The 16,194-nt window shown below is 38.0% G+C and overlaps 1 protein-coding gene across 1 annotated transcript in view; it reads right to left on the minus strand.

Moving 5' to 3' along the window:
* Positions 1 to 2,998: 2,998 nt before the first annotated feature.
* Positions 2,999 to 16,194, minus strand: part of cd276 (CD276 molecule) — a 102,153-nt gene continuing 88,957 nt past the window's right edge. Inside the window, exon 8 of the mRNA XM_046864764.1 lies at positions 2,999 to 4,990. The gene's annotated coding sequence lies outside the window, so the exon portion shown is untranslated. The remainder of the gene's footprint in view (positions 4,991 to 16,194) is intronic.

Genomic DNA, 16,194 nt, shown 5'->3' on the forward strand with positions numbered 1-16,194 from the left:
TTTGCTTCGACGCACATGAACCGGCACACCATTATCTGTTGCGTAATAATAGGTATGTTCACCCAAGTACACCAGATATGCACGGATGCACAAACTTCTACAGTAGAGTGAGTGAGCATAGTTTATGAAACATGACTTGACAGCATGACCCACTGTAGCTGATTTTTTCCAGCATTTGGCAGGTTGGCAGGAGTTAATTTTAAACTCTCGTCACGTCATTGATTTCATTTTTGACAAATTTGTAAATATATACAATGTTAATGCATTACAATGAAGTGAATAACAACCTGATACGTGCATTAAAATCATGCAATTCACACCTGTAGCATAATCTGACATGGATTATACTGACTATACCATGGTCATGTACTGATGTGTGATGCAAAATATGTTACTATGTAAGTTATTTATAAAGCAGTACATTCATTGAGAATGCTAATTAAACTGACTTAAAGTACCTGTGTGTGCATTTCAAGCCAATCAGAATCGAGTATTTGGTCAGACCACATCATATTTTTCACAATTTTTTCTCTCTTTGATAGTCTGCCCTCAAGTCTTTCCGGAGCCACCAGCTTGCCATCTATTATTGGCTAGATTTTTTTTTTTCCCATAAAGTATGTGCCACATTTACAGATAGTCGCTTTGTCCCGTGCTTAGCAAAGCCTTTTTTATTGATTGCATGGTCTCTCAATACAAAATGCACACTTCTGCCTTTAGGACAAGAAAACAGAAGGAATGTTTGCTCTTTGTTCTGGCAGGAGGAGACGTTTTTTTTTTTTTTTTTTTTGGAAAACATCAATGTTGGGAGCCAGAGGCTAGCATGTGCCTCTCTCACACTCGGATAATCTCGTACCTTTTAGTGTCACTTCAGGTTTGCAACTGTTTCGTTGTTGGAAGATGGAAAATAATGACTCTCAGGAGGCTGATTATGTCAAAGGGCAGGATGAAAGCTGCAAAAGAGCTGATGTGGATACAGTTTACACTATATATATATATATATATATATATATATATATATATATATATATATATATATATATATATATATACATACATACAGTGGTTACGGGGGTTAAGTTCTAAGTTCTGAAAATCCCCCACAGAACCTATGGTACCTTTGTGAATTCATCTAGACATTATAACACTTTAATACAATTATTATACAATCATTTTTTTTAAATAAAATTTGTTAGTGAAAATGTAGTTTAATATCCCTAATGTTCCTCATCATTTGGTCCCGCTGTGGATTCCACAGCGAATAAATATATATATATAGTGAAAGAGAGAGAGAGAGAGAGAGAGAGAGAGAGCTAATGGTTTATTTTAAAATGGAAGATAAATGAACAGAATAGAAATCTAAATCAAATCAATATTTGGTGTGAGCACCCTTGCCTGCAAAACACCATCAATTCTTCTAGGTACACTTGCACACAGCTTTTAAAGGAATTCGCCATAGGTTGTTCCAAACATCTTGAACCACAGATCTTCTGTGAATGTAGCTGCCACAAAACATTGTCTCATGTACTCCAAGACAGACATGATGTTAAGAACATGGCTCTGTGGGGGCCAAAACTTTTACTTCCTGGACTACTTCTTTTTGCTGAAAATGTATTTCTTAATGCCAGTGGCTGTATGTTTGTGGTCGTTGTCTTGCTGCAGAAAGAAAATGGGGCCAATCAGACACCTCCATGATGGTGTTGCATAATGGAAAAGCATCGGCCTGTATTTCTCAGCATTGAGAAGTGACGTCAGACAATTCCAAACAACAAAGTTTTATTAAAAAGAAAGGAATTATTGTTCAGTCAACAACAGCAAGGCTTCTGCTATAATGCTTAATGAGTTAAAGAATATATGGCAAGGGATCTGGTACATTTCTCCATGCAGATTCTCCAGATCCTCTACATTTTGAGGGCACACTGGCCAATCCTGTTCCGCTTATTCAACAAGATTTTATAGTTTTCAATTAAGGGGACTGTAATGGCCATAGTGTTTTCACATAGTGGATTTTTTTTTTGGTGTTTGTGTTGATGTACGTTTTGGAAAATTTGTCCTGCTGGAAGATCCAACCATGGCCCATTATGATCTTTCTGGTAGATGCATTATTGTCCATGATAACTTGTATCATAAATGTCCAGGTCAGAAAAACAGCCTGAAACATTAAAAAGCCACCACCATATTTAACTGTGGACTTATATGGCCACCTCTCTAACTACGCTCCATTGTGTGTAGTTATGAGGTGGAAATTATGACCAAAAACTTGAAAGACATTTAAAATCTGGTCTATAGCTGAGTGCAATGGTTGTGAACATCATGAAGTGGTTAAAGTGGGCTGTTTTCTTTCCTAATAATCCCAGGACACTTGACAGATGTTCAATATTAGCAAATCATGGGACAAACACAAGTGGAACAGAAATAAAGTCTTTCCTCAAACTGTCGCCGTTAAACTTTAAGCGATCTTCTGAGCCACAGGGACACGCCAATGGCCATCGAAAGGGGATGTAAACAGACGTAATTGTTTCGAGAGCTGGGAGAAAAGCCCTGCTGCTGCGTGTCTCTACTGAACAGTTATGGAAAGTACAATGGATTCGGGAATAGATTTTATTGACTAAATTGTTTAAATATTAAAAGCATCTTTAAAATAATTAATTCTTAAATATTTGTTAAAACAAAATATCAAAATTTTATTTGAAGCGGTTGGTGATAATTCCTCGTCCTGTTTTTCATCAATTAATTCAACCAGTTCAACAACAGGGACTTCCTCTCAGTTCTATTTCAACCTATTTAAAAAAACTGATTATTCAGTCTTTTTCACAGCCACTAGCATATGTCAAAGTGTTAAACTAAATACAGGTGTTCCCTGACTTACGATAGAGATGCGTTTAGATGACCATATTGTAAAATACCAGAAGTCGATACATGACACAGGAGTCTTAAAAAAAAAAAAAAAAAGTATTGGGTAGTGTAGTTTGTTAATATGTTAAAAAAAAAAAACAGCACATAATTTAGCAAAACAGAGCAATTTATAGTACTGTAATATATAAACTTTACAGTATATACGTATTTGGCAGCAGGCGTGTGGACGAGCGTTAGTTCCCGTGTGGAAAACGGAGCCGGACGAAAGGAGCGACGCCTATAAAAAGGAGAGAAACAATAGCAAAAAAAGCAATTTGAAACACATGAAACACCAGAAAAAAAAAATATGCTCCAACAACGAGACAACCGAACAACTGAACTGACGACTGCCGTACATCCTTGCAGCGTCGCGTTGTATCATACTGCATATACGTCGTAAAAATATTTTATGATTTTGTCGTATCGCTATCGTAAGATAAAACATTCGCAAGTCAGACTATCAAATCTTGGGCTAAAATTGATCACAATACCAGACGAAATCTTTTGATGCATGTTCACAATAATTAGCACCCTTTATCTATTTTGAAAAAAACAACAACTGCATTTTATTCGGCACTGAACATGTTCCAGGCATGAAGAACCATTAAACAAACAAATAAAAAACAGCATACAAGATTCATAACAGATTCCCCTAAACAGCATCACAATCACCTGTGCAATCAGTACAAACCATTTCTCATTATAATACGATCAGTAAAAATACGAGAATCCTGGGTGTGTCCCATAAAACACTTTCAATTTGTACGTGCTTAGTGGTACGTCTAAGCAATATCTACCCCAAGTCATTAAGTTTTTAGAAACAGCTACAAGCCAACAGGTACATGTTGGTTTGCAGGCAGGCCTTAATTAGTCTGAGTTGGTACGCTGGTGAAGAAGAAGAAGAAGAAGAAGAAGAAAACAACAACGTGAAAGAATGAGAATATGCTGGACACACTGGCAGCAGCTTCCTTGCCTGCTTCTGCTCTTAAGCTCTTCACTTTCCATTAGGTGTGAGGTGGAACGTGAAACATGGCCCTGCATGCAGATTCGGAAGAAGCTGGTGTCTATGGTGGATCTGGAAGCTTGTCAGAGTCAATGGGCTTCAAGCTGATTTTCTGTTTAGTCCACTGCATACCAAACCCTGCTTGTTGATTCTCAAGTCTGGAAGCAGCACATGATGTCGGGACGAGGCTAGGTTACTACAACAGCTAAGGCTATTTATATTCATGCTGTAAAAATAATATAAAAACAATAAAAAAAATAAAGAACAGTCGGGCTACAAAACAAGAATTTGACAGAAATAGAAGCGCACTGAAATAAAAGCGGACTGAAATAAGTGTGTGAGGCAGGGTTTGATATTTAACATTAGTTGGAAACAAACAGTATTTGCTCTGTTTGTTTTTGTTTGTTTTTTTATTTTATTTTAGAATTATTAATTTCTAGAGGTCGACCGAATCATTGGTTTTGCTGGAATTTTGGGCTTCTGGCAAAAATCCATACCGATAGTTTTTCCAGGTTGCGTTTTTTTTTAAAAGGCTGAAAAGGTCCACTGTCATTACTAGTGCGGCCTCTAGAGGCGCATCTGATGCCAATGGTGTCAATGATTCAGTTATTATTTATAATTTATTCATTACACAATTATATTTAATCATTAATATATTCATTTTTTTTAGCACATTTCCATGATTCAGTAGTTTTTTTTTTTTATCTGAAATTTCTTCAGATAAAAATTACATTTAATGAAATTGAAGTTATAATTTTATGTGTAGTGTCAAGTTTTTATCCAGTATCCATTTTAAAAACTATCGGTTGGTTAATTGCTTATCGGCAAGTACGATCCAACGTAGCGGTATTGGTGAAATCCAATATCGTTCAATTTCTAATAATTGCGACTTATTGAATTGTTTTGGAATTTGCATATGTATTAGCAACTCAGGTATGGACAAGTAGATCTGAAAGTGTATGAAAGTGTATGTGTGTGTGTGTGTGTGTGTGTGTGTGTGTGTGTGTGTGTGTGTAACTCAAATGTGCCTCTTGTTGAGTGTCTTGTTTTGCTGAAGGTTAATGCGAGACTCCATGCTTCATGTGTAGTTTCACCCTGCAAAGCAGAAAGGAGAAGACAGACAAGGTTAAATGAGCAACTGGAAAGACTCTGATAGGTTTAGATTAAAGTAACACCTGAGCGTCCTTTTTTTTTTTTTTTTTTGAGTGCAGGAACGCATAATAACCCCGCAGGCCAAAATGAGTGCAAAGCAGAAATCAGCAGATTGATAATCCTTTTTCTGCTGAAAACCCACTCTGACACCCTGCTGACACTGAAATCTGAAAGAAGGTGAAAGCATCACTATCTTATATATCACTAAACAAATTGATGCAGCGCTTCAGAATATAAATCTGAAATTACTGACTTGTCATCTTGAAGAGTATAGACTCTGCTTACAATATGTTCACCGTAGTTGAAACATTATATTCTGTTACACCGCAGTTTGTGATGCTTTTTGCTGCCAGAAACAGATTCGAATAACGACTATATCCTAGACCCAAAGCAATTTCAAAGTCAAATCTATATGCGGAATAAATACAGATGCAGACTAAACATCCAAACGCCAGTCCTAAAAATAAAATAAACGAGTAAAGTCACTTGGACAGTAAACATTCAAAACCATTTCTAGACACAAACAAAACGTCTGAAACTTGTTTTAGACACACACACACAAAACATTTACAGGTGGTTCTAGACACAAACAAAACATTTAAACCTAGTTCAACAACTCATTTTAGATTTAAGATAAGGACATTTAGGACTAGTTTTAGACAAAGATGCATCTAAAGCATCTATTTAAAGTTATGGACCTACACAAAACATTTAAAGCTAGTTTTAGATTAAACCTTAATGTAGTTCTAGGCACAGAAAAAAACATCTAATACCAGTTCTAAACTCAGACTAAACATCCAAAGCTAGTTCTATATGCAGCGTAAAAGTCTAAAACTAGTTCTAGACTCAGAATAGACACTGCTAAATCTACTGTAATTCTAGATGCAAGTCCCTAAAAGAAGTTCTAGAAACAGCCAATGCACCTATATCTAATTTGACATGCAGAGTACGCACATAAAACTAGATATAGACCCAGATTAAATGTCCTAAGCTAGTTCTATATGCAGAGTACAAGTCTAAAACTAGTTCTAGACTCAGAATAGACACCGCTAAATTTACTGTAATTCTTGATGCAAGCTTCTAAAAGTAGTTCTAGAAATAGACTAAGCACCTATATCCAATTTGTGATGCAGAGTACGCACATAAAACTAGATCGAGATCAAGATTAAATGTCCAAAACTGGTTCTGGATACAGAATAAACATCTACAAAAACATCTAAAAATTGACCCCAGCACAGAGTCTACATCTAAAGCTATTTGTAGACACAGACTCAACATTGAAAGCTAGTTCTAGACACCATGTAAACATCTAAAAATGGTTCTAGACAGACTAAATATCTATCTAAGTATAATATCTAACACATCTGAAGCAAGTTTTAGAAACAGAATAAACGTCTCCAGCGATGTCTATACATGAGCAAACATCTAGCTAAAGAAAAAAAGCTAGTCCCAGATGCAGACTGAATATCTTAAGATTATAGTGAGCACAATGCATTCACAGATAGTTCTAGACACATCTAAAACAAGTCTCAGATTCAACATTAAAAGCTAGATTCCGGACACACACTAAACATCCAGATCCTTCTCTAAATGCACCGTCTCCTACTAAAGTTTTATCATTCAACATCACAACAAACGTGTTTCCTAAATTGCCCGGTTGCTATGACAACACCAAATAAAGGCTTGTGATTATTTTTAGTAGGCGGTGAAATATATCTCTCCGACGTAACAATTGCAAACGCATATCGACGCCTTTCATCTAACAGATAACCTTCATTGCGCTTGCTCACTTTTATCATTACCGCTCGAACTGTGCGAGGAATTAGAGTCGTTTTCATGCTCTCGTGCGACGCCGTTAATGAGTTAGAGCTATCTGTGCCTTAAGCAACAAAGCACAATGCAAAACCTACGGATAAATCCTAGCATCTTTTAAATTGGCATGCAAGAATTGGATGAAAGGAAGCTTATCTCGGACGAGCTTCGACCGAAATGGGAGCAAATCAACAGCAGTAAACCTCAGATGTCACCGATCTAATTATGAGTAACATGTTCAAAGTCAGACTTCTGAAAATGAAAGGAAAGAAAAGCATTTGTTTAGATGTGGAAAAAAAAATTTGAACCGACCAGGCAGCCGAACTATTATAACAGGTAAGTTCATAGCTTTAATGCACTCTCAACTCTTTTCCCTATGGGACTGCTTTCCCCTTCTGGTAATAGAGCTAAAGAAATAGCTCTCAATGCACCATTAAACCGGGTGGAGAATTAAGTTGGACGGAACTTAATTATGTCACACGCGAGGTCCTGCAAGTTTGAGACTCGGAGAAGGGCAATATTGCTGGCTAAAGAGCGTAGACAGTTAGTTTAGACACTTAATTAGAATCAATCATCCATATACACCAGAGTGTGGCTTTAGCCTGCTAAGTGAAACATTAGCATTCACGACACGATACGAATAGGATAAGATATAAAAAAAAAACAAAAAAGGGTTTGCCAGAACCTAGGTATAAACAGATGTAGTGTATTTCAGGGAGGTAAGAACGCACTAATCATACTCGAGCCCGAAACACAAAAACAACCGCCTCGGTCTGCTTTCAGATGAACCTTAATGCGCTAGAATTGCATCAAGAACAACCCTGATTAAACCCAATCGCAGGAAGCGAACAAAACAAGCCGTGTTTTGGTTAGTGAGCAGTAGTTTTGGAACACTGGCTGCTCACCTGACATGTAAAATCGCAAAACGATTACAGATCTGTCAGTCTGGTGGAAAAACCCAAAGAAAACACTACATATGTCTGGTCTGAGGAAAAGTAATGCAGGATGGAGTTTATAAACTGTGCATCTCTGTGTTCTCAGTATTTGGTTGATTGCCACGATTTCTATCTTGCATATATTTTCTGTCGCCAGATTTTGGCCCAATGAGTAAAAACGCTTTTGTGTTGCTTCCCGGGCAGCCACGTCCCACACGCCTCTCGCAGAACAAACGTGTTCTGTTTTCTTTTGGCTGTTTGAGTTTTGTACATTGTGAAACTTCATCAGATCAAATGAAAGCCTTAATCACTTTGATTCAGTGTGAGTGAATGGAAGCAGGCAAAAAAACCTGGAAAATAATAATCCAACAATCCAAGCTGGGGTTTTTTTTATAGATACTGTAATAATTATGTATATTATATGATACTTTTAATGATAATGTTTTTTAAGCTTCAAAATCCAAAGTTAGCTATAGACACATGCTAAACATCTATTTCAACGATATTTGCTAATTAAACATCCTAAGCTTATTTTGGACACAGTCTAACCATCCACAGACTAAATGTCTCCAGCTAGTTCTAGACACAGACCAAAACATATAAAGATGGTTATAGACAAAGACTATATGTCTAAAAGTTGTTATAAACACTTACTTAATATATAAAGCTAGTTTGACACAGACTTGATATCTTAAGCTAGTTCTAGACACAGACTATACACCTAAAGCTAGCTCTAGACACAGACTATACACCTAAAGCTAGTTCTAGACACAGATTATACATCTAAAGCTAGTTCTAGACCCAGGCTGTATATCTAAAGCTAGTTCTAGACACAGACTATACATCTAAAGCTAGTTCTAGACACAGACTATACATCTAAAGCTAGTTCTAGACACAGACTATACATCTACCATCTAAAAATCTACATCTCTTACATCTATAGCATCTAAAGTCTGCAGCATTTGCAAATTAAGTTGTTCTAGACACAGGATAAACATACATAGCTTTTTCCAGACACAGACTAAATATTTAAAGCTAATTATAGGCAGACAGACATCGAAAGCTAGTTCTAGACACGGACTAAACAGCTAACATCTAAACATCCATGTCTCTAACATGTATATAACATCTATATCAGCAACATTCGCAAATTAAACATCCAATGTTTGTTCTGGACACAAACTAAACCTCCACGGCTTGTTCTGGACTCAGATTAAACATCCAAAAGTAGCAGACTACATAGTGACAGCTACATTACACTAAAACGCTAGCTCAAAAGACATTTAAAAGTTAAACTTAAATAAAACATGTTGCCCTGATTGCTTCGTTGCTATCCCAACATCACATTTACTTATTGATGATAGATTTTTGTATTAATTTGTGGTTATTACTTCATAACTGCATTCATGCAATGGTAATGATATACAGTGCCCTCCACAATTATTGGCACCCCTGTTTAAGATGTGGTTGTGGACTTCAAAAAATTCTCCTTTTTTTTAAAACAACATAGAACCCAAATGCAAAAAAAGAGAAAAATCCAACCTTTTATTTAAGTACATAACTTTGGTGGTAAAAAAAAAAAATCACACATTTAGAAGAAAAAAAAAAACCTTGAAATCATGTGTGCCACAATTATTGGCACCCCTGATGTTAATACTTTGTACAACCTCCTTTTGCCAACAAGACAGCACTTAATCTCCTCCTATAACATTTCACAAGATTGGAGAACACAGAGAGAGGGATTTTTGACCATTCTTCTTTGCACAATCTTTCTAGATCATCCAGTGTCCTGGGTCCTCTCTTATGCACTCTTCTCTTTAGCTCGCCCCACAGGTTTTCGATTGGGTTGAGGTCTGGGGACTGAGATGGCCATGGGAGGACCTTGAGTTTGTGACTGCTGAACCACTTTTGTGTAGATTTTGCCACATGTTTTGGATCATTATCCTGCTGAAAGACCCAATGACGACCCATCTTCAGCTTTCTGGCAGAGGCCATCAGGTTTTATTTAAAATATCCTGGTACTTCAAAGCGTTCATAATGCCATGCACCCTAACAAGGTTCCCAGGGCCTTTGGAAGAGAAACAGGCCCACAGCATCACAGATCCTCCACCATACTTCACGGTGGGCATGAGGTGCTTTTCGGCATACTCATCTTTTGTTTCGCCAGACCCACTTAGAGTGTTTGTTGCCAAAAGCTCAATCTTAGTCTCATCTGACCAAAGCACACGATCCCAGTTGAAGTCCCAGTACCGCTTAGCAAACTCCAGGCGTTTACGTTTGTGAGTGTTAGTGAGAAAAGGCTTTTTCCTTGCATGCCTCCCAAACAGCTTGTTGGCATGTAGAGGCGTCTGATGGTTGTTTTGGAGACTCTGTGACCCCAAGATGCCACTCTTTGATGCAATTCTGTGACGGTGAGCTTGGGAAATTTTTTTACTTCTCTTACCATCCTCCTCACTGTGCGTTGTGGCAAGATAAACTTGGGACCTCTTCCAGCCTTGTTTGTCACTGTTCCAGTTGTTTTAAACTTCTTAATGATTCCTCTGACTGTAGATACCGGCAAGTTAAGGCGAGTGGCTATTTTCTTGTAGCCATTGCCTGACTTATGAAGGTCGACACACATCTGCCTTACTTGAATGGTGTGTTCTCTTGTCTTTGCCATGTTGACAAATGGGTAAGAGAATTAGGCCTCTGTGTCACGTCATATTTATACCCCAGGGAAACAGGAAATCATGAATTACTAATTAAAAGTCCCTAGATACCCTGACCAACGTTAGCAACTACAGAAAAATATATATAAAAAAAAAAAAAATTAAATTTTTCAGAGGAATTGTTAGGGGTGCCTTTTGTGGGACACATGATTTCAAGTTTTTTTTTTTTTTTAAATGTATGATTTTTTTTACCAACAAAGTTATGTACTTAAGTGAAAGGTTGGATTTTTCTCTTTTTTTGCATTTGGGTTCTATGTTGTTTTAAAAAAAAGGAGAATTTTTAGACGTCCACGACCACATCTTAAACAGGGGTGCCAATAATTGTGGAGGGCACTGTATTCTTTAGCTAATATCTCAGCGAAAATCTGAAAATAAGTTTCAAGTGATACTAATGCAAAGCAAATAGCAATACTAAATACACTGATTAGCCATAACTTCATGGCCACCGTTTAGGCATATCCTCATGACCACCTGCCTAATATTGGGTTGGTTCCACTTTTGCTACCAAAACAGTCGTGACCCATCGAGCAGTAACCTCTACAGGAGCTCATCTGTTGGACCGGGCGTGCTTTAAAGAGCCTCGGCTGCCCATGCCCAAGAAATAGCTCACAAAGCACCATTAAACCGGGTGGAGAATGAACTTTGACTTTGAGAACTTAGTTATGTTACATTTGAGGTCCTGCAAGTTTGAGACTCGGAGAAGTCCAATATTGCTGGCTAAAGAACGTATACAGTTAGTTTAGACACTTAATTCGAATCAGTCATCCCTATACACCAGAGTGTGGCTTTAGCCTGCTAACTTACACATTAGCATTCATGGTGTAAAGCGGCTCAATAAAACAAAAGACAGGACCAGGAATAGATAGTTGCACCTCCTGAAGCTAGAAGGGAAAATGTTCTGGTTGACCTGTTGAAGCAGCAAGACTTCATTTTGATTGAATTTGAAACACCATCAACTGGATCTGGTGTATCATGTTTCTTGGAGAATCGGAGCCAATCTAAGATGGAGAAAGATTCGGTAGGTGCATTGTCATGAAAGTAAAAAAAACACAAAAAAAACATTCTACTTGAATACGTTTTGAACTGCGACATACTGTGGTCCCTCATTCACAAGAGAGTTCGAGCCCAAACCACATCCATATGAATAAGAGAGAAGAAGTGTTTCCTCATGAAAACACACTTTAGCGCCAACTCCTTTAGCCTTTATGGCTTAGCAGGCTTCCCAGTAATCCATCATACAAATGAACACAACATTGTATTTTCACACCTGCTTGCTCTCCCTGGACCCAAATCCCCTCTCAGGTCTTGCTCTGCATGGGAATGAATGAGATGGATTGCCAAGGAGAAGCGTTATCTAACAGGTAGGATCAACTACACATTTTGTAACCGTGAGGAGCCAGTACAGGGGAGAGAAAAACAGAAAGAGAGAGATTGATAAGCAAATTAGAGCACATTATCAGATTTTCACAAGATGGATTTTCCAAGCAAGAGAGCATTTTACACTCAATTCCCAAAGCCTCCTATCCAAGTCTTCATGGGGCATCAGGTGAAGGAATAGATAAGGTTGAAAACCAGGGTGGTAAAAGTTCTCAAGCTCTTTTACTCAATCTATCTAAATAAATACTCTAGAAAAAAAGAAAAAAAGTCTAGTGAGTTTAGTTTGCCTCTTTTTATTACGGAATAAGGTTTTAGATAGAACAGCGTTATTTTGAATCTCGCAAATGTTTAATGCAGCACATGAACACTTTAGTGACAAATACACTGACATTTTATATCTGGACTACTGTCAAAATCTCAGTCATATCTATACCCATCCCTTTCTGTCTTTTTTGTATACAGTAATCCCCCGTTTTTCGCGGTGGTTACGTTCCAAAACCTCACGCAACAAACAAACAAACAAACAAACAAAAATGCTATAAACGGACGCTATCCCCAAAATGTTTTTTTTTTTTAAATCATCATAAAACATTAGCAAGAATATGGCAAGATGAATTTTGTGTCAACTGGTAGAAATACAGTACAACATATCACATTTATACTAAATACATACACTGTACCGTATACAGTTCTGCAGTAGCATAGCCTGTGCATAGTTTCTCTGCTTATTTATTGGTTAAAGTGTCCTATGATGTCAAAAAAGAGGCTGAGACAAATGAATTATGTGGCAAATGCAATTTCGCGATAAACCAGGGGCGAGATTCGAACTGCAGTAAAGTGGGGGATTGCTGTATATACAGTAGTTTATAGTATAGTGTGTGTGTGTGTGTATATATATATATATATAATTTTTTTTACTTTATAGTTATGCTTTATACCTTTATATATTTATTTTCTATTTCTATTAACATGTACAAAATGTAACATGATTAAAAAAAAAAAAAGTAAAATGGAACCATGATACAAACTGCCTCGGTGTATAACAAAGCAAGTGTAGCAGCATATACTTCAAATAGATCAGCTTTTAGAAGCTGAAAAGTCATCTTATGAAATATTGCAAATACAGTGTTTGAAAATGTAATGAAGAGAACTTATTTTAGGACTCAAGCGGATGCAAACGAAAAGCTGATGATTCAGTAAGTACATGTGACGAACGCTGGGAACAAACTCTCAAAAGACTTTTTGTTGCTTGCAGAATTTGTGACTCTCAAGAAAAGAACTGAACATTTCTTTTAAATCAGTGCCCCTCTATTCTTTCTTCCATAAACGGTTAAACGCTGGAATCCACACATAACTACTCCTCTGTGGAGAAAAAAAACCCGCCTGACGGATGACCGAGCTGCCTCCATGCCGCTTTTTAGCAGGAAACGAGTTGTGCTGACAGTTTCATTTGTGTAGCGCGCAGAGGCCCGCACACTAATTTCCTTGGCCTATAGGAGATTGTTCTGTTAAAAAGAAACACACCGGCACAATGGTCTCATTATAATGAGGCACTGTAAATCCAAACTGCATTCATTCTCCCCTTCATTTGCATTGAAATGGAAATGCCATATTTCATTCTCTTCCTCAGTAACCTTACACTTATTTATATATTTACAGTACGGTGTAAAAGAGGGGACCTCACTCCCGTGGCTCTGTCGACTCGAACGATACTGAACGATAGCGATAATAATAATGAAATTCAAATGGGGTTGTGGGAGGAGAAATAATCAGCGAGACCCCAACCTCCACGGCCCCCGAACAAACACACACATTTCATATTGTGAACATCAGAGCTATTGCTGCTGAAAGGCCAAAGAAGAGGTGTTGCTTTAATATGTCTCAGTGCAGCATGATGGGATTCCAGAAAAGGGGAATAACAAAGGTCAAGAGTTCAATATACTGTCACACAATTTTAATACTTTTTATTGCAATAACGCGATGCAGTAACAATTCAAACCGCTTTTTTCTGTTTTCTTCTGATCTCCACTCCTGTATGATCCACATTGATCCCTTTCTCCTGAGTCGAGTTCTCATCCCTTGGAAACCACTTGCTCCTGCTGCAAATGGCCTCCACATGGAAATACCAACACGAGGTGGTTTTCAAAAGTTCCAAAACGAATGGTGTTAACTGGTGTTGTTCTGACCACGTGTGATTTCATCATGGACAGCCAGTTAGACCAAAGAGCGAACGTGATATTCTGCATGACACGGGGCAATTCTGCCACAGAGACGTTTGACACGAAATACGTTTGACATACGGCGATGCTTCGATAAGTCGTTCAAGGTGTTTTGAGCAGCACACACTTGGAGAAGGAGTCGGAGTGGAACATCACTGGAAGACGATGAGAGATCAGGAACACGTGCAACGAGCTCAAGCCCCGAAAATGTCAAAACTGTTTAGCAACTTTTTTTTAGCAACATTTCCGCACCAACCCTACTCGCCAGATTTGGCTTCTGCCAAATGGACTTCGCCCTCAATTCGAAGATGAAGATTCAGCTGTACGTTTGCTGTTTCGACACCAGTGCAGAAATCCAGGTGCTTGACACGCTTTGAAAAGTGTCAGGAGTGTCAGGAACACTGGGGGCGCTGTTTTGCAGTGCAAGGGGACTATTTTGAAGGTGATGATGTGTAAACGCAGATAAATAAAGTAATTTTTTGTAAACAGAGCTAATCTCAAAACTTTTTGATACCACCTCATAGCTGTGAATGTTTCTACTTTTAAATTAGGATTATGGCATTTGGACGGCAATTATTACTAACAGTTTTGCACTCCATCAGTCAATAAAAAACTGTAATGAATGTCCTGGTTACACAATAGCACTTTTTAGACATATAGTGCACAGTTAAAGAAGGGAATGATTTATAATGGGACTATCTGGTGTCACTGAGATAAGGCTAGGTTCCCTTTGGAGTCAAGGTTTCTTCAAGGTTTATCGATTTTTACAGAAAGAGCAGCCAGTTTTATTTAATGGTAAAAACTTGACAGTTGAAACATTTTGTAGACCCAAAGATGTGTGTTAATGTAACATCAGACTATAGAAGTGAATATTCGGGATTCGGGTGAATTTATTTGCTCATTTTCTTATGATGTATTTGTTGCCAAGACCATTAAAATCGTAATATTATTTTATTGTATTGTTATTTATGAAGCAACGCAGACTTGGTGTCTGTTCAAGCGTCAAATATAATGTTAAATTTTTTTCAACCGCTGTACAACAATTTGTCAAAATTCATATTAATGCTCATTAGCCAATCCGGAAACCAGAGTGCAGCAGAACCACTGTAGATATCAAATGTCACGTCAGGCCACGTGACAAAAACAGAAAAGAAATCTTCTCTCGTCTCTTGTATTATTTTGGATGATTTCACCCGCTCCACTCTCCTTCAAGGCCCTGTGGTGTTAATTATACCGGCTCTCTCCCCTGGAGCAAGCGGAGCTGTGCGAGTGCATTAATCTTGATTCTCCACTTGACTACAAAGCCTCGTTTGAAGAGTCTCCTTTGGTAAGCCCTAAAGGCAGGGTGTGTGTGTGTGCGTGAGAGAGAGAGAGAGAGAGAGAGAGAGAGAGAGAAGAAAGAGTCACAGCTTTGTGTTTTCTCCGATAAACGTGGGCAACTCGCTAAGAATCCAAATCACCTGTGCTTTCCTCGGCGTCTGTGTTTGCTCACTTTCTAATGAATTTTCCAAAGCCTTGCCGTTTTTTGCCTGTAGCGCCGCCGGTGGCCTGTTTGCAGGGGTTTGTGGGTAATTTAGCTGCTTGAAGTTTTGGCTGATCTGGGTTGGGGGGGCTGTTAGGGTAGGTCAGTACAAGCGCCATGCTTCTTTGTGACTCTGTACAATTCATTCGGAGCTGATGAATTTTGAAGGGAGTAAATTACACATTCTGCTTATACTCTTTACGCTTCACATCTTCCACGTGGCCTTGCTCCCAAGTCACTCCCTGTGGCTTTAATTACAGTACTGCTCATCTTTGAAAGGTTTGGCCTTATTTGAAATGAACGCACTCGGCGATTATGCGCTTCTGAAAGATCATAACGCGAGCAAGCGACTGGTCTCCTCACTTCCCAAGATGTGTACTGACAGACGATGTAAAGCTACACAGTGGTAAACATGACCCTGTTTCAACTGTTCAAATTAAAAATGACCTTATTTTTTCCTTTAAAATGTTATATATTCTCTTTTTTTTTTTTTGGCTTTACTGTGAATAGAATATAGATTTATGAGATCATTGCATTCTGTTTTTGTTTACATTTTACACAGTTTCACAACTTT

This window comes from Silurus meridionalis, chromosome 13 (genome assembly GCF_014805685.1).
Source record: "Silurus meridionalis isolate SWU-2019-XX chromosome 13, ASM1480568v1, whole genome shotgun sequence".
Classification (NCBI taxonomy): domain Eukaryota; kingdom Metazoa; phylum Chordata; class Actinopteri; order Siluriformes; family Siluridae; genus Silurus; species Silurus meridionalis.